This window comes from Patella vulgata, chromosome 7 (assembly GCF_932274485.2).
Source record: "Patella vulgata chromosome 7, xgPatVulg1.2, whole genome shotgun sequence".
In the NCBI taxonomy this organism is placed as follows: Eukaryota; Metazoa; Mollusca; class Gastropoda; family Patellidae; genus Patella; species Patella vulgata.
The window spans coordinates 50,943,890-50,960,322 of NC_065885.2; the positions used below are offsets into that span (position 1 = coordinate 50,943,890).

The 16,433-nt window shown below is 34.4% G+C and overlaps 1 long non-coding RNA gene across 1 annotated transcript in view; it reads left to right on the forward strand.

The window, feature by feature from the left end:
* Positions 1–15,519, forward strand: part of LOC126827943 (uncharacterized) — a 36,739-nt gene extending 21,220 nt beyond the window's left edge. The window contains exons 2-3 of the long non-coding RNA XR_007682897.2: positions 5,889–5,921; positions 15,411–15,519. This is a non-coding gene — a long non-coding RNA (uncharacterized LOC126827943). The remainder of the gene's footprint in view (positions 1–5,888; positions 5,922–15,410) is intronic.
* The last annotated feature ends 914 nt before the right edge of the window (positions 15,520–16,433 follow it).

Sequence of the window (16,433 nt, forward strand, 5' to 3'; positions counted from 1 at the left end):
AACAAAACGAAGCGTACGATGATATTCCTCATGAGCTAGGATGATGGGACAAAATCCGTCATTAATATTAGAATATTATTGAAAATCGGTCTGGTTAAAAGAGTCGTTTGGCTGCTATATTCGATAGTTATGCTTATATCTGATGAGAAATAAGTCATTACCTGTTACTGCATGGAGTGTAAAAAAAACTTTGTTATAATATCATATTCAGCTATAGAAGGGGCGTTCATGGGGGCTCTCTTTCACCAGACACGAAAATTGTTTTGAAAAAATGAATGTAAATAGTGCTTTCTAGAGTATATCCTGTGGAATGTTACCAATTTATGAAAAACGACTAGAATTCGAGGCTAAACAGGGCCCCTAAACGACGCGAGAACATTAACTTGTTTAGAGACCACGGAACCTATCATATTCACAGGCTCTTTCTCACTTCATTCCTAATCATATCTGTTTAAATTAATGATGATTGACTCTACAAAATAATGACTGTTATATATTCTAAAGCCAAACCAAAATCGCTCCGTAAAATAAATAATGTCGGAAGTTAAGATCTGTGAACTCTGATAATACAAGGTATATAAATGTCATTTGTGGAAATTTATTGTAAATAAGGTTTTATTTTCCGTGGTAAAATTATAAGTGGCCACAGTGAACTAGAATTGGCACCGTGTTGTTTTCGGGGGGTTTTTTGGCTACAGATAATTACAGAATCGGAAATAATTTATTTGTCCTGATATAATATTCCAGAAAAACTTGGCCTCTCTTTGTGAAATAACACATAAGTGTGGAGATTACGCGGTTAGCTTACTTCCTCTTTTGGGAAAATATTTAAACAATCCCTGTGGTGTACCTGATAAAACGAGGAAAAAAATAATTGTGTAAAACTAATTTAGTTGAGTTGTATGAAAGATTTGTACAATACTGTGAGAATTGGTGATATGCAGATATGCATCTAGGTTATAATGCTTCGACTTTTGATCAGCGTAATCGCCATTTCGTTTTCAATATAAATGGGTTATAGCAATCCTTATTCACGTGACGACATTACCGTTGCTGTGCTGATTTTTATGACACTGTGACAATGCTTGAAGATTTTTTTCATTAAATATTTACCAAATATTCATCAAACAATGCTGATATGTGTTGACTTGGAACACAGTCATTAATATATGGTCGTATATAATAATACCAGTGATGGCTTCACACACCAGATTAGTTGAACGAGTGTACAAACAGTAATTACTGCACAGTTCTCATAAATACATTTTATTTTTATAGTAAACTGTGTTCATTTTCAACTATAGTTTTATTACTTCAGTTTAATATTGGTGCTGTATTAGAACATGGTGATCGATTTATTTCCATACTGATTTAGGAAACTGAAAATATATTGCTCGTTCAATATAGGCTCAACATGTCAGATCGTCCATAAAATTCTCAAGAGTTAAAACATCTACAACTTTAAAGTAAAAACTATTGTTGTTATATAATTAAACACACCCAAATGTAAATAAACATTCAAGGTGGATGGGCTGGATTAAATGACAAATTTTAATTAACCAAATTATTATTATTTTGTTTGTCTAAAACATCTACAGCTGGCGATGTGAAAATACTTCTAAACTTGCCTCCTGCAGGGTGTGTATCTAGCTTCACACTAGCTTCACACTATAGAAAAAATATTTAGGCATTTATTCAAGTGGTAAGCCCATGGCCAACTCTCTAGACTATCGGATGGTTTGAGTATTGAGTGGATTAGAGAAATTCCACCATATCGTCAAGAAAGGCTTGCAGTGAGAGAGAGAAAGAGAGAGAGAGAGATGGGGCTTAACGACCACTCGACACAAACTAGGTCATTTTGGGACTAACATATGGTTCAATTTTATTCCAATAATTCGTTCGCGGGTAGGGGTCTTTAGCAGTGGGAGGAAACCGGAGGACTCCGAGAAAACCCACGATGCTGGACAGGCGACCTACTCCTTGTCACGTACAACCGGGGAATCGAAACCACGCCAGTTGACAATGACATACCTTATGATGCAGCGCGCACACGCTAACCATTCACCCCCCCCCCCCCCACACACACACACACACACACACGGTTGTAGTGAGCGCCCAAACCGAAATGTATGACATCGATCACGGCGACTCCCGATGTAAGGCCTGATAACAGTTATACATCCGCTGTTTGAAATCCGATAAAGGTAGCCACCCGTAACTTCTATCATAGCTGAAATTATCAATATATTCATTTTCCATTATATATTTTGAAAAATAATAGCAAAGAATTGCCACCTCTTTATCTAAATCTTACATAATGCATCTGTCAGTTAGAATTGGTCGATCTGAATAAGTTATGAATCAAAAGTCTGTTAATAACAGTTTTCTGGATTGTGTATGGTCTTAAACTATATATTTTAACTTCTGACATGATATACCCACTTTGTATAAAGTATGCCCTGTGCAATGTCAATGTGTGAATACATTTAACTCAAAACCAACTAATTATACGATTCTACACGTAATACGAAGATGTCTGTACGTATAAATATGTTATTTTCTATTGCAATTTAACTCATTGTGGATAAGATATCAATACTGGTACATTCTATTTCAACCGATTGTATGAAAAATAAAAAATAATACAATTCTCCAAATCTCATTCAAAACCAGGCAAATTTAATTCAATGGAAAGATTAAAGTTGGAACCAATTTATCACTGTAGGGATTTTATTGTGGTTATATTTGAATCACGAGAATAAATCTAAGCATCCGAGTACATTCGTCATGGAACTCTAACTAAGCCGATTATCCAGTCGTAAAGCTGCATTGTAATTGTGTAATGTGGTTTTACTGCAGGGTGTCTATAACAAATATGATGACAACACAATGTTAAGCAAGGGCCCACCATTGATATTTGAGTTAATTCTCAAATCAAGGATTATGTTTGCGGCGCCTAAAACGATTTACGCTCGTAGATATTAGATTTTTGCGTTCTCAGAAATCCGCTATTCATGGTCTTCCAGATAACGATATTAGCTGACTAATGTCGGCCTACACATTAAACACCCAATGATAAAGAGAGAACATACGTCAATGTGAACACAGATGCGTTCTTGAGATCAGATCGGACAAAAAAACTAAACCAGATTGAATTAAATAGCAGGTTTCCAGTACAACATAACAATAAACAATTTGGTTTCTGATAACAGGGATGTCTCGATATTTTTATGACATTCACTGATAATGGCGCATCTTTTACGACGAGGTCCATCAAAGGGTTTTCCCTACTGATACCAAAGAACTGCCTATAAATTAATCCACTTTGATTGACTTCTCTATAAATTATAAAATACTTACAAGTTAATTAAGACAAGGTCGCAACTCTTGAGAATCATTTCCCATAACATCCTATTTCATTTTTTTTATTGATCTTTGATATGAATAATTAGTAAAGACTACAAAGTGTGCAACGGATCTAACAAGAGCATTATTGAATTATACTAAAATCAAAATCAATATTAACAACGCTATCAATCAAATCTAAAGATATTCTTTTTCACCGATTTACAACTGAACTTTTAAAAACCAAGTCTCTTACTATATATACTTGAGTGAGCCATCTGGTCATTTCTGGTTCCAATTTATATAAAGAATAATTTATATTGGGAATTGACAGAAAAGTGTGTCTTGTAGTAACATGTTAATTGAGGGAATGACTTAACCACAGGACCTAGTTTTATTAGGATGTCTGTTGAGACTGCCTATAGGAGATTGTTGTATAAAATAATGGCCAGTTTTGCGTTATGACTTACACGTCACTTAGGGGTTGAATATATTGTTCAAACATTTTGTTTTATGTTTTGATAACTTCAATTTGTATTCATATATGAAAACCGGACACCAAAATGTTATTTTGTTAAATGTTGTCTGAATTAAGGTGTACCCAAGAGACACGAGAAATGGAGAATTAAGAGATATGTCAATTTCAATAAGTCAGGAAATGGTTTCCATTATTCTTTCCTGTTCATTGTTTGTATTATTTACAATTCATATAGATTGGTATAAATCGCGATATATACCGATAGTTAAACACCCCACGATGTCTCCAAAACAAAGGCCATTGCATCGTTAGGTATAAAATGCCAAATTGGTCTCGATTATGTTTGGTTAAAAGTTTTATAATGTTTTCAAATGTCTCACTATTTTCAACATAAGTCTGGAATTGCCAATCTAAAAAAAGTCCCAACCGGGGAAATGAAGACAGACAAACACCATGCAGTGCGCTTTGAAGAAAATGTTGCCCGAACAGCGTCGTTATGGAGTCCTTTTATTATGAATCCCAGCTACCAAGGGATCTTTTACGTGCACACCAACGTGTACACGGTTTTTCGTTCCATCCGGACTGATTAAACGCCGTGCCTTGTCAATCAATTCCTGCACGTCGAGAATCGTTCTCGGCTAACACCGCCAGCGAACTGGTTAGTGAGTCAGTATCTAATTCAATGAGCTCCCCCCCCCCCCTCAACCTGCTCCCCAATTATCTGTCTTATGATGAACATTTAAATTAATTGTTATTAAGTGTTTCGTACCGCAGTGAAATTGTCGTGGGAATTTCAACATTAAGTACCATATAAACCATGGAATATTAATAATGCACTTAGATGTATTATCAAATATTCAAGATTCGGTTGCTCTGTATATAAAATCAGATCCCAAGAAATACCATTCATATCTTTTTCATATCACCCTGATTATATTTTTATACTCTATCCCATCATGTTCCTGAAACTCAAAACACAATAAAACACATATCTTAGGCTTGGTCATATTTTGTCCAGTCTTATGTATGTGGATCTCAAAGGTATTTTGGACGAATTTGATGGGTGGGTGAGTCAAGGGCATTTAATTCTTCTGGATATAAATTGTCGCCCTCTGTATAAATGGTGAGAATTTATGTTTAATATATGGCTGACCTTGGTTTGTTCGACTCAGTAGCATCAATACCACATTAACATTCGATTACTGTCAAGTTATATTGCATCTTTTACAACCAGTTTTTGCAACCAGTTTTTTTATTAGAAGTATATTAAATTACAGTTTTTCTTTTCATCATCATTATTTATCCTCAAGGCAATTCTAAGTTGTTGGTTTTATACATTCTATTGTATATGCGCCCCGTTTAAGTGTTTTCGAGTGATGTAGGTCAGTCAGACAAATGTTTTCACGATTCGTTCTTTTTCTATGTACATGTAGTTTTGGGTATCATAGCATTATAAATTAAGATAAAATATTGTGGAAGACATTTCTTGACGAGATTTGTTTTTATCGCCTTTTCTATACAAGAATCAATTGTCTTGATCCGACCAATAGAGTAGCTTTGGGAACTGACATAAAATAATAAAAAAATAGAAACCATTAAAGAAATATCTTCAGACCCCATCACACAACACGGTAAATGCACATTTTTATCTGACATACTGTTACCGATTTTGTCGCAATTAAATCTCAGAAGAACTCTAATCACGTGCTTGGCGGTTTTTTATATAGATTTTGAATTACGTGGAGACTTTTCCAAAGAACGTGATCTTGGCCATCTGGGCACATAAGTACATTGGCTGCTTTTTATTCGAAATTTATGACTAAACCTAATATTTGATTGGCAATTGTGTATAGTCTCGGTTTTGTAGTGTTACGACAATTATAGTCCCACGACTACCAAGGGTAGTTAAATTAGTAGAGGGTCAAGTGGAAGACCAATGTGATTTCATTCAGGTGATCAGAGTCAAGGAATCGTGTACAGAGTGACAACCAACAAGGAATGATAACGTACTGGAATTAAAGTACAATAGTCAATATTTATTATTTCAATGTTTCTTCTGTTTCAGAATTATTTGGCATTTCCAAGAATGGGCAGATCGGTAAGATTAGATTTCATAAACATAGTTTCTCTTTTTTGTTCTCTTCTTTACTGTTCTTTAGCTAAATCATGTTTAATAATTTTCTCATAGGCGTAGCCTACCTGGAACTTCAGACTCCTAAATTCACTCTCAACGGCTTTCAATAGTAGACTGTAACGTGTAATATATAGTCATTTAAAGATACGTTATGTAAGATTTAGAAAAAGAGCGGAAGGTATTTGCAATGATTACTTTAAAATAGATAGTGTTAATGAATATATAGAAAATTTCAACAAATTACTTTATTCTGAGCAAGAATTAGACTAAATGTTCTCTACTTTCCAGATTAACATTTAACGAAGATATGGCGGATATTGTCTAATCCACGTAATTTCTTAGTCATCTGATAATCTAGAAAGTTGAATTTTGAACCCAGAAAAAAGACCTCTATAGGCAGATTAAGTTCTTACATAATGAATCTTTAAGTTATACTTAAAATTAGATTTTATATTTAATTATTACTTGTTTAGAACTAGAACACTATTAGATTTTGTATCATAGGTTTATATAGTTAGTATAGATAGTGTTAGTTGCTTGAAAGGGCTTTTATGTTTTCTTTTATTCATATTAATTCATTATGATTTTAAATATTTTGCAGCCTAGATCAGTTAATGACAAATCAAATGGCCGATATAATGGCCAGGCTTTTGCTTTCCCGCGTGGAAGACGTGCTTTAGGCGGTGACGAAATGGTAGGCATTAAGACACGATGCGCATGCGCACATTATACCCAGTACATCCTTTCCCTAAAACTGAACTCCAGCACAACGATGTCGCAAATCAGAATTAAACTCAACCTTAATCAGAACTGATGATATCATTAAACCACTATTTTAGCCAAAAACGCACAATACCCCACCCCGCCTTTCTTACCACATTCCACAGAAATACTAACAGACCAAAAATGATAACCAATGAAAAATGGCAGAAAGAAAGTACTAGATTACACTAAACCTAAATTCGAATAATAGGAACTGTTTTATTTGCAAGGAAATGTCTGCCACCTCGGCCTATGCCTTAAATCTATTTCGAATGAAATTTGTCAAATCTACCTTTCGGTCTATATAAGCTAATTATTCAAATATTGACAGACATATAGAGGGGTTTATTCCTATGTTGAGATAAAATGCTCGTCCAATTAGAAACTACATTGAAGCTTACTGGTCTTGAGATTCAAAAATCAAATTATTTCATTGGTAAACGTTTTGCGGTCGTCAATATATATCTAACATAAAGAATTTTACTGCAAATTATTTTGATTTTCAACCTCTGTGGGTGTTTAATACACCAAAAGTTACAATTTACCGCTCACGCCTTCTAAGTCTTTAAAAGGTTTCGCTCATGTGTTAATGTGATGGAATATTGTCGTCACCCTTGTCCTACGGTCCATCCAACTCATCGTTATCCCTCTACCGGTGATAAGTTGTGTTTGACTATTTTGATTTATTTGAATAGTCAGTAGAAATAATCCTATTGGAATTTCTTGCAGTGCATCAATTACTTGTGAGTTTTTGCTCTACATGTAGCAATCCACACTCTGGGTCATATCTGTAAACAACCAATGAAAGCGCAGTCTTTCCGATTACGCTAAGGCAGCGTCCAGTCATCTATTATTTATAAACTCACAAAGTCTATGTGGAACTCAATCAATATATATTAATTAGATTTTGGTTTTTAAAGTTTTTTTAATGTCTGACAAGTTTTAAAGATTAAGCATATCGAAACTCAGAATCGACCGGCAATTATTGTAGAGTTATTGCTCTAGTAATTAAAATCAGTATTTCAAAACAATAGACAGATGAAAATAGTCATAAATAGTCCGAACGACTAAGCTACTGCTTGACGTATGTTTCGTTGTCTTGCAATATGTCTTAAACAAAAAAATGACAGTAAATAACCAGTGCCTATTAGTTCTTTGTTCAGGGTAAATTTTGCAGTAGAATTCTCCACGATGTTAACCCGCACAACCCGTCCCCATATGTACATCCCAGTTTTATATTTAAAAAAAACAATACCCATAAGTACCTGATAACCTTGACTATATTTCATGTATTATCTTTCATTGTAAACTATGTACACCCAGATGGATACTATAAGCTTATAATAAAGTAGAGGAAATACTACCTATTGAAATCTGGTCTATTTCAAACATAATTTTGTTTTTTCATTGTTTTATTGTGGGGTGCACGGTGGTGGACTTTCTACTAGAATGCCCGGTGTTCGAATCCCGGCTTGGGTGGAGAAAAATCTTCGCGATATTCTAACCCATGCCTTCACTGGTGTATACACATTGACGCACACGTAAAGTAAACGAACACTCGACTTGAATTAACCAAAATATTTTCTGCGATTGTCCTTCCCACAGGCAATAAGACCGAATTTTTAAAAGTTACAAAGTTCTTCTCTAGATTTCCATAGCTTCTTAAAACAATGGAATCTCCACTATCTTTCTTAGCTCATTCTATATAATAAAACAAATCAAAGAAAGGAATTGTCTATGTTCATGATCGAGAATGTCTTTACTTTGGACGGAAGAGAATTGACGGTACATTATGTACCTTTTCTTTGCTGGAATTTCCACACCTCTCAACAACACAACGATGATGTGGCATTTTAAAACTCACTATAAATTATTCCAGTCTAAAGTATGTAATCTATTACAATTCAAGACGAGAAATGTCAGCTCTTAAAAATGCTTTGAATTATAGTGATTTGTAGCTTACACAATCAGGTAATGATTAGGTCAGTAAGTATTTTAACTGAGCCGTCAATATACACTAGTCAACTGGTGGTGTGTATGGATAGTGAAAAGACTTTAATAGTGTATATTGTGACGTCACCGGTCAATCAACCGGATTAAGGCTGTAATTAAAAGATTGAAAAGTATTCTCGGGTGTTTGATACTAAAACGGTGATATGTCGAACAATTTAAATCAGGTTGGTGTGAATTTGCCGTAAAGTGTATTATAGTGACCACTGGCTATAAATGCAGAAATGTCGTCTGGTGACCTTATGTGCTCTTTAATTTTATTCGGGTAGAAAATTATGTATAACCGATTTCCCCTGACGACAAGAGACCGAATTTCAAAGGTTATTTAATAGATGTTGAAAGTTAAAGGATCAGTACCAGATTTTACAGGTTATCCATTCAAAAGGTTTCATAGAGTCGTACAAGCATAATTCATTCTTTTGATACGCCATAAGATATCTGGAACGGATCCTTTAACACAATTTTTTGTATTGTATAGCTAGTCAAATTTCAAATTACAAAACTAAATTGTTCTTATTTCTGATTGGCTTAATAATTGGATAGTCGTAGGATAGACTCCATATTCCTGAAGCAACGACTGCGAGTTTTGCAATATCATGCCGTAGCTAGATTAGTCAGAAATCCCCGAACTTATAGGTACGTTATCTCCCTTTACCATAGACACGTCAACATTAGCGTTGTCCAATCAGAGGCCGTGACACAAACACACTCAGATCAAACATGGCGATCTCCACCTTGACATTGAACTTTGCAACTCAATTATCACAGGTAGACATTTTAGCTGGAAAGCGCAAGAAAGCGCGATGATATTTTCTATCAAGGAATCTGGGAAGCCCGGAGCTGGGACAGTAGCTAATCTAAATAATAAATGACGAAATATGCAGGGCATTACGTGAAGGGCTTGATAAATGTATTTTAAATTGAAGTACTCTTATGGTCAGATTTTCAAATATATTGACTTAAAGAATTCAGCATGATTTTATATCACATGATCAGGTCAGACTAGTATATCAAAACAATATAAACAATTGACATTTGTGATATAAATGAATAATGTCAAGAAATATAGTTATTATTCAGCACTTTTACCGTCTAAATTACCATGGTAAACTAAACCGGAAATCGTCCTAAATGTCTCTTAAAACTAGTAAAAATCTATGTTTGTGAACAAAATGTTAAACCTTTTAATAAAACGCTGACAAAATATGTTTGATTTAAACTTAATGTGTACTCAAATGTATATATATATATAAATAGTTCACTTCCATTCGTAATGTATTCAGATGGTATTTCATTACTAGTGTATAAAATCTGGATTCGTTTTTATTGTTATCAGTTTTTGTTCAATGCATTCCGTAAAGCGTTATTTATTCCGCGCATTTTGGAAAACAACCAAAATGGTTCATTATATTAACCGATTCACAACAACACTGCATTACCCATGCACCTATGCACAAACACATTCTACTCTGGTAATTTTGTTTATTAAATTTTTACAGAATTATATGAATTCTTTCTATAAGAATCTCCTATTTTGGGTTTATTGTTTTTGTTAGAAATTTTGAATTTCTAATTGTGAATTTTATTTTCGTACAAAAGTAAAATTTGGGATATAGACAGAAAGTCAAATGTCGTTCCGAGTTGTGTTGGGTTGTTGTTGGTGGTGGTGGGTTTTCTTTTTTATATCGATTTTTATTGATTTGCCAATTATTTGTTATAGATAATTTAGCATCTACTGTTTGATTTATATATGTTTACAGTCGCTTAGCAACATACATGAAAGAGGTTTCCCTATGCCACGGAAGAAGGGGAAAGGGATATCTAAATATCAAGCGCAGAGTGGTCTAGAAAAGTCACTTCTAACCCAGGCAGAGACTGTACCGCCAAAATTCAAAAGGAAAAAGAGAAGTGTGCTTGATCTTAAAATGTGGGATAATCTTAAGGAATTCTATTCTCAAACTGAAACGAATAAACCCCATCAAAACCTTCAGAATACTAACAGTGGTTCATATAAATCCAGAAGAACTGACAATTTGTCTGTGCCAATGTTCATCAACAAACTTGAAGGGATCACGGCACCTATGTTAATCCAACTAACCAACAAACTTTTACTGCAAATAAGAAACCAAACTTTAAACGGTTTTTCTTTTCTTGATTCTCACCTTGGGAGCCTTTCAAATAAGGATTTATTACATAGTGACATTCCTAGAAGATCTTTTAATAACATAGCGAGTGTTCCTCGGAAACCAAGCTTTACAGACATGCTTCGACCGGTTTCTGAAGGGCATAACGAATACTCGAAACCCGAGAAGAAAAATAACAATAAATTCCCCATGCCAAGGATACGAGAACCTCCTAATCAATCTTCAGATAAAAGGACAAAAAAGTTCCCATTACCTCGGATAACAGAATTTTCTACTCTCAAGGGACCTGAAAGGATAAGTAACTTGGTAACAAAAGAACACTATTGGACTCAAAATTTTGTAAAGAGGTCGAAATTTCACATGCCTCGATTAACGGAACAGTTGAAGCTAGGTTCTTCAAAAAGGAGCAAATTTCATATGCCACGAGTGACTGAGAACTCCCCCCAAAGTTCTTCCAAAAGAAGTAAATTCCATATGCCAAGAATGACTGCGAACTTCCCGCAAAGTTTTAGTTCTAAAAGAAGTAACTTCCATATGCCACGAATGACAGAGGCCACTTACCAAAGTTCTTCTAAAAGAGATAAATTCCATATGCCACGACTTTCGGAGAACTTCCCATCGAGTTCCTTCAAATTCAAAAGAAGTAAATTCCATATGCCAAGAATAACGGAGGAGACCTACCAAAGTTCTTCTAAAAGAAGTAAATTCCACATGCCACGAATGACGGAGGACACCTCCCAAAGTTTCTCTAAAAGAAATAAATTCCATATGCCAAGAATAACAGCACTATCTGATCAAAGTTCGTCTAAAAGAAGTAAATTTATGATGCCAAGAATAACTGACCTATCTGATCAAAGTTCCGCTACAAAGAGACATTTTATGATGCCAAGGATATCTACAAATGACAATATATATTCAAGTCACAGCAATGTTGAAAAACGAATTTTCCACATGCCAAGGATAACAGTTATTTCCAACAAATTTGAACATCGAGGATCGTATAAGAGAAGTAAATTCCCTATGCCGAGATTAACAGAAAACTTAAAACAGAATCCGAAAAATGTCTTCCAGAAGAAAAGCGATCCTCTCCTGTTCGAGCAACCCGATACGATTAATCAGTCACAATTAATGGAAATATCCAGTCAAACCTTAGGTGGAAGAGTTCGAAAGGGCAATAAATTCCCTATGCCGAGAGAAAGATTGGCAACTGACAATGATTCCAATTATTCAAAAAGATCAAAGTTATTTTCGATACAAAATCCCATTAACGGCTCCTTAATACATTTAGATTCATTAGCTGATCAAATGAAGAATCAGATGATCAACTTCTTTCCCAGATCTGAGATAACTGACCTTTCACGGTTGATTATTGAACCGAATGAAAGTCCGAACCACACTGTTTCTTCTACAAATGATGGATATATATTGATGAATGAAACTAATGGAAATGGTATTTTTGTATTAACAGATAATGGCGGGGTATTTAAATTTTAAGTTTAACAAAACCACACTCGGCACTGGAGTAAAGAGAAATCATCACCAATGACTACACAGTCTGCATGTTTTGTTACACTTTAATATTTTAATTCATATTTCACAGTGAAATGTTTGATTATTAATTGTGTAATGGTATTCATGTGTAACGATTATCACTTGACCATGTAAAATGACGTTCACACTGCAATGTTCATTGGTTTTCACCGAGTGTTAATAATATCTTGTGGTATAGTTTATTATGGTATTCACACTGTACGCTGTTTAACGATTCACGTTGAATTCAACCGGGTAAGAATTTAGTATTGTGATTGCTATAAAATATGGTATTCACATATTTGGATTTCTTCACATTTCAATTGGTGTCACATTTTAGAAATAAAGTTTATTCACATTGCAACACATTATCTGTTATTAAGCACATATTGTTATGCGCCTGATGATGAATATTAAGCTTATTATGAAACGCAAGGGAAATGTGTATGTGAGGGGGTGCCTATACTCCAGTTTATATGCATTTACATTAGGTCGGGGGTGGTAGGTATAACGTTTCAGTTAAAATACAACTCCCCTAGGTGTTGTCAATTTATACTTGACAAGGAGAGGGGGTTTACATACGCTAAGCCTGTTCCCCAATCACATTCAAATATCCTAAATAAAACTCACACTTCCGGCATGGGTATATAATATTTTGATATTCCATTTAAGTTTTATAAAAATGACCTGCTCACGCCATATGTGAATTTAAAGTATTTGTTTATTTAGAGATCTTTTGTCTATTAATATTTTTCTAATTAATATTCCACTTTTTGATATTAGTCTAATAGTGTCAAGGTATTGATATTCTTGGTACAAGTAATGGACTTTTCGCTCTATTTTATGTTTTATTATGTGTCCACGACTCCACACTGTGGCAAATAAGTCATTAATCAAGTTGTATGCAAGTGTCTTGTATTTTGATGTTTTTATCACTTTTTACGAACCACGAATTATCATTATCGTATTGTACACACCTATGAATAAACACAGTGATTGAATATCTTTCTGTTTGATGCATATAAGGATTGTAGCAAAAATGTTAATTTGCTAGGGCAATGGTATAATAATGCTGCTAAATACCTTCTAAACAATTTGCGGTCTATTAATCACCGTGTGTTTTTGGCCAATATCGCCTAAAGTATTGCAAATTGTGACCGAGGGAGACAGATATGTTATAGATCTGCATATTCTACACATCAGTGATCGTCAATGTATGCCTAATAACTTCTGGTTTGGTCGAAATAATGTTCATAACCATTAAAGTACAAGCTACAGAACGATCTCCAAAATTAATCACCTGTTGGTATCGAAACCGAATTCTCACGGTCTTTAATCCCCATTCCATTAAAACCAAGATTTAAGAAACGAAATGATGATCTTAGGGTTGTTATAAACCTACAGTATCCCAACGTCACCTATGCCCGTCGTCAATCCACATTGTCTTTTAATACTGTAGGCCTACAATGTAAGAGCATTTATCGATAAATCTTTTAATGCTATGCTGTTATTTGAATAAATATATTAATAAGTTCTTTTCGGCGACTTTAACTCCCACTTTAAAGTTTAGTAATGCCAGTAAAATAAACCAAAATTTGATACCTACTATATTATAACGGCATAATGGCATAAATACTGAGAGAGCGAGAGAGAGAGCGAGACAGAGAGACAGACACACAGACACACAGAGAGAAATGGGTTTAACGTCCTATTGACACAAACTATGTCATTTCGGGACTAACACCTGGTTCAATTTTATTTCATTAATTCGCTTGCGCGTAGGGGTCTTTAGCAGTGGGAGGAAACCGGAGGACCCGGAGAAAACCCACGAGGTTGGACAGGCGACCCTACTCCTTGTCATGTACAACCGGGGAATCGAAACCACGCCAGCTGACTCAAAGACAGATCGTATGATTCAGCGCGCACGTGCTAACCATACGACCATTCGGCCATTCCCCCCACCCCCGCCCCCAATAAATATTGAGATCATATGTAATGAATACAGTATTCAATCTAGATTGGTGTCGATTTCAAATTATTAATGTCGAGTGCTCCACACTTTATTCAGAAATCTGAGCATGTATTGTATACACACATTAAATATAGTGTTTTTTACGCATTAGAAAATTATGTAATATACCGAATATACTGAACAATATTATCATTCTGTTAGAGTCATATATAAATGATCGCCATATTATCTTCTCACTATAGATTTGACTTCAAGATATTTTAAACCCATAACTTAATCTTACAATAACCCATTTCCCTTATACAACTTTTATTCTTAATTTACTTTTTAACCATTTTTCATTTTTAAAAGTTGATCTAATTAGGAACTATTGTAATTTGGTTTTCTTTAAAGATGTTTTATGGTAGCACATACGGCCACATTAAATAGGATTTCAAAGGAATAATAAAACGAAATATTGGAACTCTTAACAGGTTTCATCATGCCATTTGAATTTGTCCAAGGGTTTACTACCTATGAACCATAGATCAAACGAATGTGCAGATAGGTAGCAAATGCCATCCACCTTTCGAGTAGCTAATGCACTCATTGTTTGGATGAACATATAAAGATTTGTAAATGGATGAGCAAAACATCAAATAGAATACAAACAAATGTCTTTATTTATAGCATCATTGGTAATATGCAATATCTGTTTTTATTAGTATATATATATATGTTATAGCTACTGCATGCTGTAAAATGTCGTGTAAATGTGTTGAGATTTTATTTACATTTTATTTATTATAGATGAGATATTTTTCATTTTGGATCAATTATTTTAGAATTTTTTCATGTCACTTACACTGTAAGGTGATTTACCTTAGAATATATACATCAATAATCTTTAATTGCATAATATACTATTGCAGAATAATATTTAAAAGAATTAACGTATGCGTGTTTAAGTTTATTTATTAACACGATATAATTTGTTATGGGTATTACTATTGCGCCTATCGTAACCTGACTGTATATGTCTGATTATATTTACAGGGTTATTTAGCATTTCCTCGCATGGGTCGATCAAATAATGGTAATTTGGATACTACAGATTTACACACAGACTGCTGTCCTAAAGGAATAAAAACTCAATGGGTAGTTATGGGTGATTCTAAACCTGATGTACAATCTCGATGTTTGCCAGATGCCGTATGTTGTGATGGTTTAGAAGAATTGGTAGGAAGATCATCGGAGCACGTGTTCTTTACTAAATGTGTTCCTAAGGAATCGGATGAAGTAAGTCAATGAAACTGTTAACAGTTGTAATTCGATCAAAAGCTGTTGGTCAATGACTTACAAACGAGAAAAGATGTGTTTCGAACTATTTATACCAGTGGCCTGATATTATTATCTCTCTCAACTAATTTGATAAATGAATTTGAGTGGGGTTAGAATGTCGCTTCCGGTAAAATTTCCAACCTTTAGAAAACTAAATCTTAAAAAAACTACCTCAAATTTCAAACCATCGGAAAAGTACCTCATATAAGCAGATACAGTCATTTTGTTAAACGTTCATTGCCTTACTAGAGCCTCGGGAAGGGTTATACTGACGTCCTTGATCCCACACAATAATGTTTCTTCAGTATATCCCAAATACCCCAGTGGGATGTGTTAATAATACGATCAATGTACAATTTTCCCACTTAACCCATGATAAAATGTACCCAAAGTGATTATTTAGCATTTAATTAATAGAACAAAGTCAAAATATCATCGATATGTAATCTCTGGGCTTGTATACTATTCAAATAAAGTAGGGGATATTTGATTTTGGGGGCATAATACTAAAATATGCAAATGACTACGAAAAAAGTCACTATAGAACCTAACAGAAGAAACATTTCCAGTTACATGTGACGCCCAAACGCACCAATAGCTACCGCATGGAATGCAGGTGATGCTTGGGATCATCATGGGGGTCCAACCCAAGATTTGCACGACTCTGACTTTGAATGTTACAGTCATTGTGGCATTGAATTCCAGGGTGGAAACATCAGTTTAATTGTTTTAGTGACC